This window comes from Bubalus kerabau, chromosome 3 (genome assembly GCF_029407905.1).
Source record: "Bubalus kerabau isolate K-KA32 ecotype Philippines breed swamp buffalo chromosome 3, PCC_UOA_SB_1v2, whole genome shotgun sequence".
Taxonomy (NCBI): Eukaryota; Metazoa; Chordata; class Mammalia; order Artiodactyla; family Bovidae; genus Bubalus; species Bubalus kerabau.
This window is the reverse complement of record NC_073626.1, coordinates 61629372-61646282: the sequence shown is the minus strand read 5'-3', so window position 1 is coordinate 61646282 and position 16911 is coordinate 61629372. Positions and strand designations below refer to the sequence as shown.

At 36.6% G+C, this 16911-nt stretch overlaps 1 protein-coding gene across 4 annotated transcripts in view; it reads left to right on the top strand.

Annotated features, from left to right (window-relative positions):
* GULP1 (GULP PTB domain containing engulfment adaptor 1) overlaps positions 1-16911 on the top strand; it is a 339709-nt gene that overhangs the window by 117140 nt on the left and 205658 nt on the right. For 3 of the 4 annotated variants that reach the window (XM_055571977.1, XM_055571972.1, XM_055571973.1), the window contains exon 2: positions 13007-13132. The exons of the other annotated variant lie outside the window; for it this stretch is intronic. The gene's annotated coding sequence lies outside the window, so the exon portion shown is untranslated. The remainder of the gene's footprint in view (positions 1-13006; positions 13133-16911) is intronic. 4 annotated transcript variants of the gene reach the window in all.

The window sequence follows — 16911 nt, the reverse complement described above, 5'->3', positions numbered from 1 at the left end:
TAAAATGTTTATCATCAGTGACTAACCTAGTCTAAATATATTACTGTTTAGAAATTAAGAATTAAGTTAGACCCAAGTTCCTAATAAGATGACATCTATTTTAGCTTTTATAATAACAAGTTATAATATGTCCACATGTCTGATTCCTCTACTAGATTCAAAGCACTATTTTTTCACCTGTGTCCCCAGTCCTGAGCACCGAGTAGGTTTTCAATAAATGTTCATTGGATAAATAAAACTGGTGAGGAGGTGAGGAAATAACATCTTTATATAACATCGCATTCTGATTACTGGGGGCTTCCCAGTAAGCTCAGTGATAAAGAATCTGCCTGTGGTGCAGGAGCCATAGGAGACACAGTTTCTATCTGTGGGTCAGGAAGATCCTCTGGAGAAGTAAATGGCAACCCACTCCAGTATTCTTGCCTGGAGAATTCCATGGACAGAGGAGCCTGGTGGGCTACAGTTCATATGGTCTCAAAGAGTTGGACATGACTAAAGCTGCGAAGCCGTCTGATTACCATAAACTTTTCAGTCATATTTTGGAGAGAGGTAAATCTATTAAACAGGTACTGGTCACTGTTTCCCTTTTGCCTCAGTCTAGGAGATGGGAAGGCTTTTGTTTCTTTTATTTTACCCTTTTTGTTGTTGAGTGGTTTCGGTAAAACACTGAGAGGATGTGGTCTTGGTAATATCATCTTTGTCGGTTGTTTTCAATGAAGTCTTCATTGCCTAAAAGAATGTACTGATATGATTTGATCTTAAATGTCTTCATGCATACCAAAGAGGTGAAGACTGGTTTGCCCAGTTTTACCTGGTCATAAGATGCTCCAGTACTTTGGCCACCTGATGTGAAGAGCCAATTCATTGGAAAAGACCCTGATGCTGGGAAAGACTGAAGACAGGAGGAGAAGGGGACGACAGAGGATGAGATGGACGGCATCACTGACTCGATGGACATGAGTTTGAGCAAACTCCAGGAGATGGTGAAGGACGGGGAAGCCTGGCATGTTGTAGTCCATGGGGTCTCAAAGAATCAGATACAACTGAGAGACTAAACAACAACGAAGTGCTCTAGAGGAGTGACCTGCTACGGCTAATACTAGGACTTTCCCCGTAATAATAGACTAGGAGCATTAAAAACTGATCTTCAATCATATCATTCTTTTAAATACTCACAGCTTGCAAATTCAGTTCAGTTCAGTTCAGTCGCTCAGTCATGTCTGACTCTTCATGACCCCATGAACCGCAGCACACCAGGCCTCCCTGTCCATCACCAACTCCCAGAGTCCACCCAAACCCATGTCCATCGAGTCAGTAATGCCATCCACCCATCTCATCGTCTGTCGTCCCCTTCTCCTGCCCTCAATCTTTTCCAGCATCAGGGTCTTTTCAAGTGAGTCAGCTCTTCGCATCAGGTGGCCAAAGTATTGGAGTTTCAGCTTCAGCATCAGTTTTTCCAATGAACACCCAGGACTGATCTTTAGGATGGACTGGTTGGATCTCCTTGCAGTCCAAGGGACTCTCAAGAGTCTCCTCCAACATCACAGTTCAAAAGCATCAATTCTTCGGCACTCAGCTTTCTTTATAGTCCAACTCTCACACCCATACATGACCACTGGAAAAACCTTGACTAGATGGACATTTGTTGGCAAAGTAATGTCTCTGCTTTTTAATATGCTGTCTAGGTTGGTCATCTTTTCTTCCAAGGAGCAAGTGTCTTATAATTTCATGGCTGCAGTCACCATCTGCAGTGATTTTGGAGCCCCCAAAAATAAAGTCTGACACTGTTTCCACTGTTTCTCCATCTATTTCCCATGAAGTGATGGGACCAGATGCCATGATCTTCGTTTTCTGAATGTTGAGCTTTAAGCCAACTTTTTCACTCTCCACTTTTACTTTCATCAAGAGGCTTTTTAGTTCCTCTTCACTTTCTGCCATAAGGCTGATGTCATCTGAAAGCCCTAGGAAAGCCATATCTGAGGTTATTGATATTTCTCCTGGCAATCTTGATTCCAGCTTGTGCTTCTTCCAGCCCAGCGTTTCTCATGATGTACTCTGCATATAAGTTAAATAAGCAGGGTGACAATATACAGCCTTGACATACTCCTTTACCTATTTGGAAGCAGTCTGTTGTTCCATGTCCAGTTCTAACTGTTGTTTCCTGACCTGCATACAGGTTTCTTAAGAGGCAGGTCAGGTGGTCTGGTATTCCCATCTCTTTCAGAATTTTCCACAGTTTATTATGATCCACACAATCAAAAGCTTTGGCATAGTCAATAAAGCAGAAATAGATGTTTTTCTGGAACTCTCTTGCTTTTTCTATGATCCAGTGGATGTTGGCAATTTGATCTTTGGTTCCTCTGCCTTTTCTAAAACCAGCTTGAACATCTGGAAGTTCACGGTTCAAGTATTGCCGAAGCCTGGCTTGGAGAATTTTGAGCATTACTTTACTAGCATGTGAGATGAGTGCAATTGTGTGGTAGTTTGAGCATTGTTTGGCATTGCCTTTCTTTGGGATTGGAATGAAAACTGACCTTTTCCAGTCCTGTGGCCACTGCTGAGTTTTCCAAATTTGCTGGCATATTGAGTGCAGCACTTTGACATAGCTATTATTACATGATTTTCTATTTTCTATGGCTCAGTGTTGAATTCTACTGACATGTCTTTGCAAAAGTTTCCATGCATGTGTGGACTCTGACATCACTTGTTAGAAAAGGGAAACTTGGTTGTAAATGTTACCTTTTCAGCACATCATAAATGCTCCTGAATGCATCTTTCTTGGCTTAGTAGCATGATCTCCTGTTTGTATAGCGCTTTACAGTTTTATACATAACTTCTTTGAAAATACTCCAGAAGAGAGGAGAATAGGTGTCACAGGCATTTTGTTGTGACTGCTCTGTAAGTTTCTTTGACCAAATGTGAAAGTGAGAGTGTTAGTTGCTCAGTCCTGTCTGACTCTTTGTGACCCCGTGGACTGGAGCCCACCAGGCTCCTCTGTCCAAGCAATCCTCCAGGCAAGAATATTGGAATGAATAGCTATTCCCTTCTCCAGGGGATTTTTCCCGACCTAGGGATCAAACCCGAGTCTCCTGCATTGCAGGCAGATTCTTAAGTTACCTACAGAATATGTAATGGTCAAGTAAAATTAAATTTGACTTAATTATGTTGACATTTCCACACCTTTTACTATTCTGGTAAATCTGTGAGCCAAGAAAATGCTTGCATAGATATATCTATGCTAAATCATATCATTGGGTTTTGGGACCTTGTGTCTTGGGAAATTAGGCTCAGGTGAGATGATTGCAATCTCCTTTGCTCACAGATAGGAAACTGTGAGTAACCAAAGAATAACTGAAATAGAGATGTTTTTTGATTTTTTTTGTCAAGGTAGATATGTCTCTCTTTGTAACAGAGAAGGCTGAAGAGAAAGATGTTTATAGTTTGGACAAATGTAATGCTTTTTTTTATTGTGTTTTATATATTTATTTTATAGGGGTCAGGGGAAGGACTTATTCAAATGCATATTTATAATCCATGACCACTTTCTTTGGTAATTATAGTTTGTTGACTTCTGTTTGAGATGGGGGTAAGTGAAGAGAAAATTCTGATCTAAAGAGAGGGGGTAAGTGGAGAGAAAATTCTGGAAAAGAATCAGGTAACTCTGGGGAGTTTGCTCAAGCTCATGAATATTTAGGTAGTTTAATATATTTAAATCCATTTAACAAAAAGGAAAATGGCCATAACATTTTCTTAAAAAAAACTTTTTTTCTTAACAAATAACAAAGAAAAGTGAACTTTAGTAACTGAAACTTTTATTTCTTCACAGCTGATATTTGGGAGAAGTTTTGGGTGCCCTATGATATTTTGTACACCCAGTCTTAAAAATGAAATTGTGAAATTTCATTTCACAGTGACCCAGGTATCTTATATATCCTTAGGTGTTTTATAAAAAATAAAGTTTATTTTTCCAGTTCTACAAACACCAGTAGTTCGTCTTTTTTTTTTTTTTTTTTTTAAATAGGTCATTCAGATACCAGCTAGTAGATATCAAATCCTTATCAGACAGTGAAAATCTCTGAGAGTACCAGGTGTCTAAGCAGGTAATTGCTTTAGGAACTTCTATGACCACTTAGTAAGGCACCGAATATTTACTTAGCTATTATCCTTCTGAAGAGCATCAAAGAAAAAAGAAAGGACCTTTCTAGAGTATAATCAGGTTGGAATAATTCTCTTTAGCTCCCAATCAGTTTTTTTATTTGCTTTCATGTAAGCCATAATATTAATTCATCAGGAAGAGAAATTATTCATCTTGTATAATTTTTTTAATTAGTAAAGCTCCACATTTCTTACTGCACATCAGATTTGTTGTTCATATCTATCCTGAATCTGTTTATATGTAATTGTTTAAACCAATCAGGTTATACTTCAAGTAAAGATGTGATTAATGTAATACTTCGATCTAAATTTAATGAAAGACTATATTATATGATTTCCTAAGAAAACCAAACATTTTACAGCATATAAATTTTGCCCTGCTAATTCTGAAAATCTACTGAAGGCACAGTATGTCCCTTTTCAGCTTCAACAACAGATGCCTTCAGAACATCAGGAGAGTTGCTGAATAACAATTTTGTAGAAAATTTTTATTGTTTTTAATACATCAATTATTTTATACTGTTAGCTCAATTTTGGGAAGTTCACATGCAAATTTAATAAAATATTTTTACACATTAGTAAATAATGTATTTGAGAGTGATAATTTGGTTGTACTTGACAGAAAATCAATTAAAACTCAGTTAAGCTTAGCGAAGTATATATAGGCTATCATAATTGAAAGTTCTGTAATGATGTTTCAGGCATGGCTGAATCTAGGCACTCTCATAGTTTGTTTTCCATTTAGTTGGATACATTTTAAGGCAATGCCACCATAAATAGGACAACATCACCAGGCTTTCAATCCCCCAGTTAGTCAACTCAAGTGACTAGAGATTGCTTCTTTCTAAATAGTTTTAGAAAAGGGTTGATTTGATTTTCTTTGTTGTCACTTAGTCCAACTTTCCATTCCTGAACAAGAATAATTATGACTAGGGTTATTGTGCATTCATTGGCCGGTCCTGGACCTAGAATAACCCCAGGCAAGTAAGTAGGAAAGACGTGTAGGTCTGCAAGGGAAACCCAGGGCACTATCATGAGTCTCTGCCTTGTTCTGCCTTTGTTTTTGTTTTGGTGAGAGGTGGTGATGACGGCAGCAAAGCACAATGTATGTATATACTAATTAAATGAAGAGTGTACTGTTACCGTGTACCACATTAAATTAAATGCGTACCATTATATATGTCCCATTGAGCAAAAAAGCAGGAGTTTAAAATGGTATACTAATATTTGGTAGTAGAACAGCATAAAGAATAAAAAACCTCGATACTGAAAATGTTTCATTGCTGAAGAAAGGCCTGGGTACATAACCAATCATCTTACAAAATACTTGTGATCATAGCATTTCTGAGACTTTCTCACTTGCAAAATAATTATTTGGTTAACAGTACATACATTTATACATTTATTTTTGTGTTGAATTTTATCACTGTAGAAGGTATTGCAGATTTTATTGAATAGTGTTTGTATAATTTAATTATATCCAATGATGGTAATATTGCAATCAATTTACAATAGAGGCAAGGATTAGTAAAACCCTTCTCCCCACTTTCTGCTTTAACTGTGGGAAATTGGAACACTGTATCACAGCTCACTGAAATTTGTCTTTAAATACATTATTCATTTCATGGATATTAGCATCAATAAAAGTAAACTCCACAGGACTGGAAAAATTAAACTAATGACTTTTTACATAATCCAAGTAAATGAATGCTTTCTGGTCCAATTTTTCATTAAGGACTCAACCACAGTTTCTTGATTCCCTTCATTTGAATAGCCTCAATTGTGGGACTATTTACAAAAATGCTTAATAAGAGCATTTATTGAATAGGTGTTCTATTTCCATACACACACTGAAATATATTTATACACTGTTACAGTTTTGGGTAGTAATATGAGGTCTTTTAATAATTAAGAGTGGCCCCTATCATAAGTGTTTTATAAATGTTTCTTCAATTACCTGAATATGTTTTTTAATGTATTAAAATACTATAGTAAAGAATAGTGACTCATAATTTTCATCTTCTGAGATGAAGGAAGGACAGAAAGAAGAACAGAAAGAAAGAAGGCAGGAGAGAGGGAAGAAGGAATGAAAGAAGGAGAGAAAATACCTAAAAATGAAGAATAGTTGGGAAAAATTGTTTCTAAATGGTGCTAAAATTCATATTTGCAGTATTTTAGAAATGGTCCTAGTGTGCTCCTCCATCCATGGGATTCCCCAGGATCTACTGGAGTGGGTTGCCATATCCTTCTCCAGGGGATCTTTCTGACTCAGGGATTGAACCCGGGTCTCCCGCATTGCAGGCAGATGCTTTACCCTCTAAACCACCAGGGAAGCCCAGTTTAAAATTAAGCCTAATTAAATCTATAAACTATACTGCTGCTGCTGCTGCTGCTAAGTCGCTTCAGTCATGTCCGACTCTGTGCAACCCCATAGATGGCAGCCCACCAGGCTCCCCGGTCCCCGGGATTCTCCAGGCAAGAACACTTGGGTGGGTTGCCATTTCCTTCTCCAATGCATGAAGTGAAAAGTGAAAGTGAAGTCGCTCAGTCATGTCCGACTCTTAGCGACCCCATGGACTGCAGCCTACCAGGCTCCTCCGTCCGTGGGATTTGCCAGGCAAGAGTACTGGAGTGGGGTGCCATTTCCTTCTCCAGCTTTCTTCCTAAATGAATTAAATCCCAAGAATCATTCCCCTTTTATATCTTACAAATATGAATGCCCTGAATCTATTTCTATTTTTGCATTGCCATTTAGCAAATATACACAGATTTCTAAGAAATAGTTTGGTATCCTCATCGTCTTTGACCTTGCACCACTTCCCTGTTTTATCATATTCATATCACCTTTAGGATAAAACCCAAATTTTGACATGTCATTCAGGAAGCTTCTTGATATAGTCTTATCTTACTGTAAATTTTTTTCATAAATAGTTTCATAAATATTTTATTTCAAAATCACTAATCACTAGCAATCCTTAAAGGTGGCATGTTTTTTCTTGTTCATGTACCTTTGCTTACGATGTTCCCTCTGCCAACTAATTTGTTCATTGGAAAACTTCTGAACTGATGGTTCAGATTCCCTTTTTTTAAGGAAGAATTTCCTGAACTTTCTCTTTGTTTCTTCAATACCTCATTTTGCCATTAATGTAGTCTTGCTTTGACAGACTCAAAGGAGGGTATAGACTTATTTTCTTCTCCCTAATGATTAATACAGGGCTTCCCTGGTGGATCAGTGGTAAAGAATCTGCCCTCGATACAGAAGACGTGGGTTTGATCCCTGGGTTGGGAAGATCCCCTGGAGAAGGAAATGGCAACCCAATCTTGTATTGTTGCCTGGGAAATCCCATGGACAGAGGAGCCTGGAGGGCTATAGTCCATGGAGCTGCAGAAGAGTTGGACCTGACCTAGTGACTATTACAACAGCAACAACGACTAATACAATTGGACTTTAAGTAGGGGTTCAACAAACACCCACTTGTTTGTGTTGTTATTCAGTCTCTCAGTCATGTCTGACTCTTTGCGACCTCATGGGCTGCAGCACAGCAGGCTTCCCTGTCCTTCACCATCTCCCAGAGCTTGCTCAAACTGAATGTCCATTGAGTTGGTGATGCCATCCAACCATTTTGTCTTCTGTCGTCCCCTCTCCTCTTGCCTTCAAATCATTCCCAGCATCAGGGTCTTTTTCAATGAGTCAGCTCTTTTCATCAGGTAGCCAAAGTATTGGATATTCAGCATCAGCCTACCAATGAATATTCAAGGTTGATTTCCTTTAGGATTAACTGGTTTGATCTCCTTGTTGTCCAAGGCACTCTCTCAAGAGTCTTCTCCAGAATCAAGATTCAAAGGCGTCAATTCTTCAGTGTTCCACCTTCCTTATGGTCAAACTCTCACATCCACACATGACATGACTACTGAAAAACCATAGCTTTGACCTTTGTGAAAAGGGCAAAGGACCTCTGGACCTTTGTCGGCAAAGTAATGTCTCTGCTTTTTAATACTCTGGCTAGATTTGTCATACTTTCTCTTCAAAGGAACAAGTGTCTTTTAATTTTATGGTTGTAGTAATCATCTACAGTGATTTTGGAGCCCAAGAAAATAAAGTCTGTCACTGTTTCCATTGTTTTCCCATCTATTTGCCATGAAGTGATGGGACCAAATGCCATGACCTTCGGTTTTTGAATGTTGAGTTTTATACCAGCTTTTTCATTCTCCTATTCCACCTTCATCAAGAGTTCTTAGTTCCTCTTCGTTTTCTGCCATAAGGGTGGTGTCATCTGCATAACTGAGGTTATTGATATTTCTCCTGGCAATCTTGATACCAGCTTGTGAAATGTCAGACACACACACACACACACACACACACACACACAAACATAAGTAAATAGCTTATATACTTGGCATATAAGTTAAATAAGCAGGGTGATAATATACAGCCTTGATGTACTCCTTTCCAAATTTGAACCAGTCCATTGTTCCACATCCAGTTCTAACTGTTGCTTCTTGACATGCATACAGTAGGTTTCTCAGGAGACAGGTCAGGTGGTCTGGTATTTCCATCTTTTTAAGAAATTTCTACGTTTATTGTGATCTACACAGTCAAAGGGTTTAGCATAGTCAATGAATCAGAAGTAGATGTTTTTCTAGAACTCTCTTGCTTTCTATATGATCCAATGAATGTTGGCAATTTGTTCTCTGGTTCCTCTGCCTTTTCTAAATCCAGCTTGTATATCTGGAAGTGTTTGGTTCAAGTCCTGCTGACACTTAGTTTGAAGGATTTTGTAAATAACCTTACTAGCATGGGGTTCCCTGGTGGCTCAGCTGGTAAAGAATCCACCTGCAATGCAGGAGACCTGGGTTCGATCCCTGGGTTGGGAAGATACCCTGGAGAAGGGAACAGCTACCCACTCCAGTGTTCTGGCCTGGAGAATTCCATGGACTCTATAGTCCAAGGGATTGCAAACAGTCAGACACGACTGAGCAACTTTCACTCACTCACTCACTAGCAGGGGAAATGAGCACAGTTATGTGTTTGAACATTCTTTGACATTGCCCTTCTTTAGGATTGGAATGAAAACTCACATTTTCCAGTCCTGTGGCCACTGCTGAGTTTTTCAAATTTGCTGGCATATTAAATGCAGCACTTTAACAGCTTCATCTTTTACGATTTTAAATATCTCTGCTGGAATTCTATCTCCTTCACTAGTTTTGTTGGTAGTGATGCTTCCTAAGGCCCACTTGGCTTCCCACTCCAGGATATCAGGCTCTAGGTGGGTGATCACACCATCATGGTTAATCTGGGTCATGAAGATCTTTTTTGTATAGTTTTTCTGTGTATTCTTCCCATGTCTTCTTAATATCTTCTGCTTCTGTTAGGTCCATACAGTTTCTGTCCTTTTTTTGTGCCCATCTTTGCATGAAATGTTCCTTTGGTATCTCTAATTTTCTTGAAGAGATCTCTAGTCTTTCCTATTCTGTTGTTTTCCTATATTTCTTGGCCTTGTTTACTTAGGAAGGCTTTCTTATCTCTTCTTGCTATTCTTTGGAACTCTGCATTCAGATGGGTATATCTTTCCATTTCTCCTTTCCCTTTTGCTTCTCTTCTTTTCTCAGCTATTTGTAAGACCTCTTCAGGCAACCATTTTGCTTCTTTCCATTTCTTTTTTGGGGGATAGTTTTGATCACTGCCTCTTGTACAATGATATTAACCTTTGCCCATAGTTCTTCAGTCACTCTGTCTATGAGATCTAATCTCTTGAATCTATTTGTCATGAACTTTTTTTTAATGAACTAAGTTAATTTTCCAACTTTACTTTCCCTAGAGCACAGGAGTATATTAGGGCTATATGAATGTCACTGCCTCAGTGAGAAGACTAGAATGCACAGGAAATGATTGTCCCAAGTCACTTATGACAATCATCTTATACTTTTCGCCTAGAACATTAGGGTAAAAAACATTGAGAAGACAACCGCCAAGGCAGTTGGACGAAGATGTTAAGGCATCCTAAGTCATTTGAACTTTGTCCAGAGGGTGATACGGTTGTATTACTTGTTAGAGAAATCATAGCTGAGTACTGATGATCTGGTAAGGAAGTAAACTTGAAGAAGTAACAAAACGGAATGATCAGTATTGAGTATAATTGGATTTTTTTCTTGATTTAACTGCATGTAGCTAGTAAGGGAAATAAAAGGGATTAGTAATGCATGGTTTCTGTCTTGAGCAATTAGAATGAGAATTGTAGTATTTACTTAATTAAAGTCTCAGGATGAATGAAAAAAAAAGATAATTGTGAACCAAGAATCCGATTTTGCATATTTTGAATTTAGATGCCTATAATAGAAATAAGAAATGAATATTCAGGAAAACTTTTTTTGCAACATTTTGGAAATTAGTTTGTAATATTTCTAAATTCTTGGAGTTAGTTATAAAAAGAAAAATAAGTAGTAAAATGATTTTGAAAAGTTTTAAGATCATGATAACGGTGGTCTCTGTTTCATGGTAGTCTTTATTTCATTTGATGACAAATAAGAATATCTTTTCGCCTGGCTTGTTTGTTTAGGGTGGTTTTGATGTGTATGGAATATTTAAAGATACAAATGTTGCATCAACCAGTTGAGGCTTCTAGTCATATTGCAATGTTTATAGTGGTTTTCTTAAACTAACACTATTGGAAAGAATGAATATTTGGTAAAATAAATAAATAAATAAAAATGGTTGGCTTCATTTAATTTTTGTACCTCTTTAAATTTCATACTTTGTAATAAATGGTGGCAACATAGTATAAGATTGAGAGTAATGTGTTTGTACTAAAATTTTAAGAATAATTTGAGGAATCATTCACATGGAAATTGATTTTATATTTTAAAATAAAATGTGTTAAAAAAGACAGCTCATAAGCATATGTCAGTTTTTGCAAGAATATTTAAGATGCTCTTTATATAAACAAATCTAATCATATCAGACAGTGGAATAATAGATCCACTTCAGAGTATGTGTCATTTTCCTGCAAAAAGAAAGAAGTAGGCACAAGTTCATTCTTGTTTTTTGATGTGGGTATTTTTATGCTTTTCTTTATTCTGTCACATTACATAAAATATTCTAGGTTGAAAGTATTTTCCACAGTTAAAGTGGATTTCAGTCAATCTGAGATAGAAATAAAAGCTGTGGGGATAAGCTGAATTAACTGTTTTAAGGAAAATATTTACTTTGCTCCAATGTTGGAATATAATTTTTAATATTTTTTTTTATTTTTAAACAAAATTACTTATGTTATCTTGGCTGATTTCTTTCTAATTTCATACCATTAGATTAACATTCACATAAAATATATAGGGAAATAGCCATTTTGCTAAAAAATAGTTTTGTCTCCTTTTTTTCTTCTCCGTCCCCAAGACAGACAAAAGAGAAAAAAAATGACCTGGTTAATCACTTGGAAATCATGACATAATTTCATGGTTACCGTTTAGCTGTGCCATGTTTGAAATTTCCTGTTCAGGTTGAACAGATACATGATAATGCAGCTTTTATATTTTCAGGAAAGATAAAGATGAATCATATCATTTATATACCCTAAAAGTCAATCCTAAGAACATATCATGCAAATGATTTAATAAACAGCAGCATCATTGGGTAGATAAACAGGTTTTTCACTAAAATTATAGAATATCTATAAATGGCCTTAAAATATATCCTGCCCATATTTTAATTCAGATTTTACAATTGTTGCCTTCTCTGCCAGATGCTGTTGATGATATGACTATACCCTACTGTTTTATTATCTTCCAGATAAGCTTTTTTACTTGAATTATTGCCCCAGAGTTTGTCTCTGGTGCCTCATAAACTCAGATGCCTTTTTTCTTTATCTCTAAACATGTTAGAAAATGAAAAAGAATACGGTGAACAAATAGATAAACAGGCTTCTAAAGAAAATTTTAGCTAAGTTAGAATCGTTTCAGAATATTCAGATGACTCAGATACAAAGAGGCAGAAATAAAGTATTTGAGAGCCGTCTTTAGTCTATAATTTGAAAAAGTCAAAAGTACAGGTCTGGCTTTGCCAGTGGCCTGTATTAGAGTTATGGAGGGAGGCTGAACAAGAGTGAGATACGCTTGTGCACTTGTGCCTCCCTTCCTCCTCAAAAAAAAAGCACTGTTTTTTCTGTTTTGGCAAGAAGAAATACTGTACTATAAATTTTTTTTCCTGCTATTTGAATTTATGTCAGAGGTCCATTTGAAATGATGGAATTAAGGGAAGGCGTAATTTACGCTGTTGCATCTGGAAAGACTTTTCCTTTTTGTCTGTTGGAATAAAAATGTAAAAATCTTAACGAGCTGTTATGTCTTTTCTAGTTATAGCATGAGAATAAATGGAAGGATAAGCTCCCCAAATGCTTCTCCATGGAAGTTGAAGTGAAATGAAAGTTAAAATAGATGAGTGCTTTCTACAATTTTGTTTCACCTTCTTAATCAGGGACAGAGTATGCGCTTGGTTAGTCCCATTAGCTAATAAGTGGAGGAGACAGCTGGGCCGAGTTGTCATACAGCCTGAGGGAGAGAGGGGTATACTGTCAAGCAACCATCACTGTTTTAATAGTAACATATCCATGAATTAAAACATTTAACTCATTATCTAGCAATGTTACTCTTTGCCCTTTTCTAGCAATCTATTACTCTGCTTTTTCAAAAAAAAATTACATGCTTTACCACGGTTTTCCTATTATTGGGTAACTTTCTTGAACTTTCACAAGAAATGTAATTAGAATTTTAGAGCAAGTGTTATAATATCTAAATTATAATACCCATAAATGTAATTATTGATTACCTCTATTGAGTCCAATTTTAATTTCATTTTTAGTTATATGTGATTGCATCTGGTATACACAAGAAAAAAGAAACCATAGGAGAATTTGAATGGCAGCTGTATAATTGAAAGTCAAGTGTCTGCGTATTCTTTCAACTATATTTGAACATACCTACCCAGGTAAGAATAAGTGATTGCTCATTTCTATACTTAACACGATTTTGAAAAATGATTCAAAAGTATAAAAGATGTCTTTATTTTGTACACATTATTTAAAAAGACAGTTTTATTGAGCAAAATGGTAAAATACATAAAAGCAAAATAAAATTGAAATCATGAATGTCTGTTCTCTAAAGATAACTTCTTTTATTATTTTGTTCTATATCACTTGTTTTTTGTTTTGTTGATTTTTCCCTTTAAACAATGTTGGGCTAATTAGTATATGTATTTTTTGTTGAATTTCTTTCTTGTTTTTGTAACAAGTCTATTTTGTTCTATTTGAGAATATGAATTAATGTTCATATTTTCCATTGTATCTGTTAAATATAAACATACATGGTTTAAAATGTTTTTAGATTGGGTTTATTATTCAGAGAATATCTTTATAGATAAATTGATATAAATAGTGCTCATTTTGCATAAGTAGAGTTACTAAAATTAGCATCACTGGTTCAAAGTCTATAATGTTTTTAAAGCTTTTTATTCATATTGCTGAAATTACCTCCAGAAGGTGATAATGAGTTATAGTTTTCATTAGTAATTTTTGAAAATATTTGTTGACCCACTGATTTAGAGTTTTCCATTCAAACAGTTTCCCTAACTGTTTGTGTTGGGAATTAAACCTAGTTTGTGTTGAATTAAAAATGTAAAAAACTAAGTTAAGATTCTAAATTTTGGTTGCGAGCAGTAGCATCCTTTACTCACATGTATTCAGCGAGTTTGTCTCTTACACAACTAAGCCTAGAAGGAAAGTGAATATTATATGTGCACAATCCTTTCACACTGTCTAAAAGTACATTTATAGATGACAGTGAAGTATACATTTATTTGATTAATATCTGCTGAAAACATTATTTCACTCAGCTCAAGCACTGTGATTATTTCATTATTGATTGTATGATGGTGGTGATAATGGACATTAGGGGCAGGAAAACATAAAAATAGTTGCTAGTTGCTTTCTTCTTATAATTTTCAATAAAATATGATGAAATAAGAAATATATTCCAGTACTTTAGGCACAGATAGGATGTATTAAGTGCCACGAAAGAAGTAAAAGGAAAGGGTGATTGCTGATAATGATACTTTCAGCTTGGGAACTGAATCCTTCACAAATGAGAAACCAGTTGAATTGTGCTTTTTATTGGAGGCAGGATTTGACAGGTGAACATTTAAATAGAGGGTCAATTGGTGCATAGATACAGAGCTGCGAAAGCTGGTGATATTCAGAAAATTGGAAAATAGAGTAGATATAGCAGAGTGATGAGAAATATGTTCTGTGACTTGGATTCCTAAACTGTGGCATTTATATTTCATCATTATATGATGAGGGACAGTTGCAGGGGAATAAGATTATCTGTGCTTTATTCTAAGAAGATTAATCTGGAAGTGATATGTGTTAGACTAATGGAGAGCAAATCCAAAGGGAGGGAGAACAATTTGTAGGCTTTTCTGTTTTATTTTCATCAACATCTGTTTAAACACTTATTTGCCAGGCACTATGGTAGGGACTGTAGAGAAAAAAGATGAAGAAGATATAATCCTCACTTTTGAGGCACTTATAGTTAGACATGCATGGCAAAAAAAAAAAAAAAAATGGAATACACCATGACAGAGTAACAACTGAATCATTCTCAAGGTAAGACTGATTGGTAACTAGCTATATTGAGATGTAGATACCAGGTTATCAACTAATACCGTTTTTCCAAAGACATCAAGTCTTATTATAAAAACAGTGTTTCTAGTCTTTGCAAGAATTCAATGAAACTTTAGCTGTGGTGAAAATAGTGTAAATGAAAAATAAGGCAGTGGTAATGTGGTGGAAGATTAAGGAGAGGGCTTTTTATCTTAGGAAAGAGGGGCAGGTTGGCATTAACAGATACGGGGGGAAACAGCAAAACTGGGATTTTCATGTGGGTAAAATAATAGGTTTGGTGTTGCCTTGCTCTCATGTTTTTTGCTCATATCTTTGCTAAGGCACTCAGCATTTTAAAATTTCATTGCAATTCCTTACATAATTAATTGAGGATTCATTTATTCACTATGAAAAGTGATGTGAGTTTCTTTAAAATTACAAGTATGATAAGAGTAAAAATAAGTTACACTAAATAAAACATAAGTAAAAACCTGATTTGATTCATAGCTATTGTATATATACATATATATATATGTGTGTGTGTGTATATATGTATATATATTTGCTATATGTATAATTTAGCGTTTCTAGCAATCCCATGGACGGAGGAGCCTGGTAGGCTGCAGTCCATGGGGTCGCTAAGGACTGAGTGACTTCACTTTTGCTTTTCACTTTCATGCATTGGAGAAGGAAATGGCAACCCACTCCAGTGTTCTTGCCTGGAGAATCCCAGGGACGGGGGAGCCCGGTGGGCTGCCGTCTATGGGGTCACACAGAGTCGGACACGACTGAAGCGACTTAGCAGCAGCAGCAGCAGCAGTCTCAAAAATGGATGTATGTTCCTGCCCTAAGAGATTAAGTAAATTTATTATAGAAGTCTTAGTGTAATGGACAGGAAAATTATCCTTACCACTTAGGTGCCTTAAATTTTGCATTGTTGAAAGGAAAGGGAAATTTGTTAATATGGAGTTATAAATAGATAAGTTTGTAGAATTTAAGAATTCAACTTCTCCAGGAAGTCTTTCCTGATTTTTGGATCGGAGACCAGATCTTGTGCCACTGATGAACCTTAACACCGATTATTAAACATTCCTTAGTTGTACCGTGCATTGTGGTTTTATCTATCATTTCCTGAGACTAAGATTCTTGAGAATTGAGTCATCATTTATCATTCCAGATATAAATTCACTCTAAATAAAACTCACCACAATGTTGGTTTTTGTAGATACTCTGTAAATATTTCTTAGATGCAAAATTGAATCCATTTCCATGATTTGTCTTCATCATTCCTGCCCTAGCTTAGATGTTTTTCTGAGCTCTATGTTAGTTTTTCCAGAGAAGGCAATGGCACCCCACTCCAGTACTCTTGCCTGGAAAATCCCATGGATGGAGGAGCCTGCTGGGCTGCAGTCCATGGGGTCGCTAAGAGTCGGACACAACTGAGCAACTTCCCTTTCACTTTTCACTTTCATGCATTGGAGAAGGAAATGGCAACCCACTCCAGTGTTCTTGCCTGGAGAATCCCAGGGACGGGGGAGCCTGGTGGGCTTCCGTCTATGGGGTCGCACAGAGTCGGACACGACTGAAGCGACTTAGCAGTAGCAGCAGCATGTTAGTTTTCTGTCTCTCTATGATAAATCACTTAAAAACTTAGCAGCTTAAAACAGTGCTTATGTATTATCTCACAGTTTTCTGTGAACTACAAATCTGGGCACAGCTTAGCTGCTGCTTCTGGCTCTAGGTCCTCTGCAGCTACAGTCATTTCAGAGCTCAGCTGGGGCTGAAGCATCCACTCCAGACTCAACCATGGAGGGCTCTCTCAATAGGGTTGCTTCCATGAAATTAAAGCTAGCTTTCTCTGGGGCAAGCAATCCAAGAGAGAGAGAAAAAGTGAGCATCCATGATGGAAACCACGTTCCTCTATAACCAAATCTAGGAAGTGTCACCCATTTGTGGTAGTTTAATGATGGCCTCTAAAAAGATAGCTCAAGTCCTAACCTGTGTTACTTGTGAATGAGACAGTATTTGGAAACAGAATAAAGGCTTATAAAGATAAATGGAATTAAATCAAAGGATCTTGAGTGGGAACATCCTGGATTAACTGCTG